Source organism: Dermacentor silvarum, chromosome 1 (genome assembly GCF_013339745.2).
Source record: "Dermacentor silvarum isolate Dsil-2018 chromosome 1, BIME_Dsil_1.4, whole genome shotgun sequence".
NCBI classification, from domain to species: Eukaryota; Metazoa; Arthropoda; class Arachnida; order Ixodida; family Ixodidae; genus Dermacentor; species Dermacentor silvarum.
In genome coordinates, this window is record NC_051154.1 from 342,164,657 (window position 1) to 342,169,407 (window position 4,751).

At 49.3% G+C, this 4,751-nt stretch overlaps 1 non-coding gene across 1 annotated transcript; it reads left to right on the forward strand.

Annotated features, from left to right (window-relative positions):
* The first annotated feature begins 1,882 nt into the window (after positions 1–1,882).
* On the forward strand, positions 1,883–1,964 carry Trnas-cga (transfer RNA serine (anticodon CGA)). Its single transcript has one exon. It is a non-coding gene; the product is annotated as a tRNA-Ser (tRNA).
* Positions 1,965–4,751: the final 2,787 nt, after the last annotated feature.

The following is a 4,751-nucleotide window of genomic DNA, read 5'->3' on the forward strand; positions in this document are numbered from 1 at the left end:
TATATATGAAAGTACTAGCAAAAAGATTACAGACCATGATCACAGTTTTGGTAGGACCTCACCAAACTTGTGGAATCAGAGGACGCTCGATATTTACCAGCATTCATGTTTCCAGAAGTATACTTGAATACTGCGACGATTTTTCAGAACGGGTGGCTATGTTACAACTTGACCTTGAAAAAGCTTTCGATCGCGTATCCCATGAAATTCTATTTAGTTTTTTGGAGTATATTAATGTTGGGTCTGTGATTACTACTGGTGTGCAAATGTGTTACACTCACAGTTCAGCTAGCATAATTGTGAACAAAACTGTTAGCGAAAGCTTCAGCGTTCAGTGTAGTATCAGGCGAGGGTGCCCATTATCATCATTATTGTTCGCAATTTTTCTCGAACCTTTCTGCTTAAAGATTCTCAACAATGATAAAATATACGGCTTCAGATTGCTCACAAGCGAAGTGAAAGTACTGTGTTATGCTGACGACATAGCAGTCTTCTGTGACGACAAGGAAAGCGTTAAGGAAAGCGTTAAAGAAGCAGAGTTATTTGCTCGCTCACGGGCAGTGTAATCAATTGGGAAAAATGTTTGGGCTTCTGGCACGGATCGTGGGTCAACACTCCAGATTACTTCGCTAACATGAAATGGACTGTGACACCAGTCAAATATCTCGCAGTGCCCTTAAAACACTACCGCGATACCACGCAATACTGGAACGAAGAAACCAAACGTGTTAAAGAACAAACTGATAAATGGGGTGGGCGCGATTTCTCCGTTTTCGCGCGCGCTACAGTTTGCAACGTGTTTTTAGTCGCAAAAGTGTGGTATGTTCTTCAAGTGCTATGTATGTCTCGTGCCAACGTTCAAAAGTTACACAGAGTCTTCGCAGTGTTCGTGTGGCGTTCAACATGGGAAAGAACAAGTAGAACAAATTTATTTCGATCAGTCCGCAGCGGAGGACTAAGTTTAGTGCATTTATTTCTCAAGCAAGTTGTATCAAGGTTTATTTTTTTGCGCGACCAAAAGAACGGATTTCTGCGAACAATTTTGCAATTACGATTGAGTGACGTAATTCCTGAATTTATTGTATCGAGTACCAGAAAAGAAAGATGTGTTCGCGGCTTTCTTCGTGAGGTTGCTATGTCGTTTAGAATGCTAAAAGTTAGATTTTCAATGGCGTATCTAAGTAATGTGTCAAAAAAGCGTTTATACAAAGATGTTATTGACAGTATGTTACCAGTGCCTCTATATCGTGCCATGTACTGTGTGGGCTCCGAACGTGACGTGTTGAAACGTGTTAAAAGAATGACAGTCCGATCCTCAGTTAAAACGTTTTTCTTTCAGCTTCACACCAACACTCTTCCAGTAAAACCATGGTTGAAAGAGAAAGGACTGTTTGTACCATGGTCAGTTAACTGTCTCATCTGCTCAAAGCCTGAGACAATCGAACACATTTTCTTAGAATGTGGGATGCAATATTCCACTGGGATGTCTTGCAGAGGACACTGAAAAAAGAACTCCCTATATCACCCTACGGTATCCGCTTTCTCCCGGTTGAAAATGAAAATGGCGTGCCCTATGACATGATCATGACTCTGAGCCTACACAGCATTTGGAAAACACGAATGGCCATACGAAATGCTGATGTGGACGCCAAACCAGCCAGACAGTGTTTTATTGAAAGTGTCTCTCAAATAAGAGATGTGTATAAATTGCAGGTTGAGCCACCAGACTGGTTACCTGTGTTAGATACACTGGTAACCTTAAAGCGTTTTTAATACATGCACAAACACAAGGACACGTAATGCTCATTATAACACTGTTTTTTCTCCCCAAAGTAAGGTGAATGCTTTGTATCTGTGACAGACCGGCAATAAAGAAAAAAAAACAGTCGTGGCCGAGTGGTTAAGGCGATGGACTCGAAATCCATTGGGGTCTCCCCGCACAGGTTCGAATTCTGTCGGCTGCGTAGTAGTAGTTTTTTTTTTCTGGAATGCCTTCGTGAAGGCGTGTAATTGTGGCGCAAAAGCGCTGTCGCGTGTGTGCGCAGTCGTGGCCGAGTGACTCTGCTTCCGGCCACCGAGCGTGACGGACGTATGATGACGGGCTCCGTAGGAGCGGCTTCAGCGGCCCAGAGCGGCCGCGGTAACAGGAATTTTGCTGCTGACGAGTATCAAGTTGCTTTGCCGAGTTTGCAAACAGGGCGTTTTGTTGTAAACACAGTTTTTTTACATTGTGACATCAGGGCCCGCCCATACCGGGTGGAAGATTTCCGCGATGCGCTCGCCCCGTTATCGCTCCTGCCGGAAGTAGTGGCTCTCGGGGCCTACCGTATGAGCCACGTTTGGGCCGTGACCTTCAAGGACGACGAAGCCGTGAAGAAGATAGTCAGCGTTGGTGAGCTGCAGGTCAAAAAGGGCCGATGCCTCGTCATTGACCCTGCTAACCAGGATGTGCGCTTGAAAGTGCATTGGCTGCTGCACACCGTTCCTGACGAGGACGTGCGTCTTGCCTTCGCGCCGTTTGGGAAGGTCACGGACGTCGCCCGCGAGCGGTGGCGGGTGCATGGCGTGGCTGATAAGAACTCTACCACAAGACTGGTTACGCTGAAGTTGAAGCCGGGCGTAATGCTGGTCGATCTCCCACATCAGGTGAGCGTCTCCGGCGAGCTGGCTCTCGTGGTTGTGCCGGGCAGGGCCCCTCTCGGCCTACGCTGCCGCGGAACAGGCCATATTCGTCGCGACTGCCGCATACCGCGGTGTGGTGCTTGCCGACGCTTCGGTCATGAAGAGAGTCAGTGCGAGCGGACGTACGCTAGCGTGACCGGACCCGTGAGCAACGACGACAACTCCGCCCTACTCATGGACGAGGCGGACATGGAAGACACATCGTCCACGGCTAAGGAAGCAGCTGGCGAGGCGGCAAAGACGGAGGTACGACTTCAGCAACAGGGGCAACATGTTAATGAAGCCGTCGCCACTGAACAACAAGAGCAAGTAGAGGGCACTGGAGCCATGCCGAACCGTGAGGAAGAGAGCCCACCTGATCCGGGAGCGGCCTCCACAGCCCCTGAACAGGAAGACATGGACACCCAAAGCGCGCTCGCTAACTTGCAGGCGGGGAAACGCCCGCGCGACCAGACCAATAGCCTGGCTACGACGCAGGACAGCAGCGGCGGAGACGAGCCACCGCCCAAAACGCCAGGTATGAGGAGACCAACCTTGAAGCTGCGGCCGAACATTACGGCCGATTCACGGCAGGCGGGTAAACCGCCTCCGTAGTTCTGTACTGTGTTTAGCTTGAGGCGGGTTGGGGGGTTGGTGAGTGCAATGGCCGTCACCCTGAGCGCTATTCTTTTGGATATGTGTCAGGAACGAGGGCCCAAGTTGCATGTGAATGTTGCTTTCGAGAGGTCGGGTTGTGTTCCCTTTTGTGGCATTCGACGCGGTTATCGGCACGTCATTATGAATGCTCGTCCTTGCGTAACTGTGATGGGCACTATTCTACCGTGTAGTCATGGCAGCTAATATCGAAGGAGCGCTACGTGTAGCCACGTTAAATGTACGAGGGCTCGGTGCAAGAAGGCGGCAATGTCAGCTAAGCCGGCTACTCTTAGATAATGACTTGCATCTTGTGGGAATCCAAGAAACGAAAATAGAGAGCCAAGAACTAACCGACAGAATGGTGTCCAATTTTCGTGCGCACTTTGACGTGTGTGTTTCTCACGCTGTTGGTGGATCAGGTGGTTGCGCTGTATTCATTCGAAGAAACTTTGGCATTTGTGTGCAGTCAGTGTTTTCGTGTGAAAGTGGGCGCCTTTTAGTGGCTGATTTTTGTTTTTGCGATAAGGATTTCCGTGTCATTTGTGTCTACGCACCAAATATTAAAACAGACCGGCGATCCTTCTTTGAGCGTCTTAAAGAGTACGTACGTAAGGAAGGAAGGAAGGAAAGAGTGGAGAAGGAAAGGCAGGGAGGTTAACCAGTTCAGGCCAACCGGTTTGCTACCCTACACATGGGAGCGGGGTGAGGGGGAATGAAAGATGGGGAGTAGATAGAGAGAGAGAGAGAGCACATAACGTACACAGCACACACATCGTCAGTCACAGTCCGTCACTCTTGCGTGATGCGTGACATCACTGTCATAGCCGCTTGTCCAAGCCCGTTTCCTTTAAAAACCTAAGCAGTCCCTTCGTTGCTTTCAGCTGCGATGTCTTCTGTCGACGACACGCGAGAATGGTTTCACTTGACAGTGGTCGATTGTCCAGGTGTGCTAGAACGGATGCCAGGGACTGTCTCGGAACATTATATTCAGGACAGTCGCATAGAATATGTTCTAGCGTCTCCTCGCAAAGACAGGCATTGCAAAAATGGTTGTCGGCCATTCCAATGAGGAATGAATCAGATTTCGTGAATGCCACCCCTAGCCATAAGCGATAAAGCATAGTGGCCTCTTTTCGGCGGAGTCCAGTTGGCATACAGAGATGCATCAAAGAGGGCAGGTGGTAGGGACGATTGCTCCGGTTGGTCTGGCTGCTTGGTGTGCACCATAGAGAGAGCGTGATCTCCTGTGCAAGCACTCGAAGTCTGCTGGCTGCGTCGGACCGTGAGAGCGGTATGGCCTCTTCCTGTGTGTCGTCAAGAGCTGCCCGAGCGGCATTATCGGCGTTTTCATTCCCTATGATGCCGCAGTGACTTGGAAGCCACTGAAACGTCACGTGGTGTCCTTTCTCCTGTGATGTATGGAGTAAGTATCT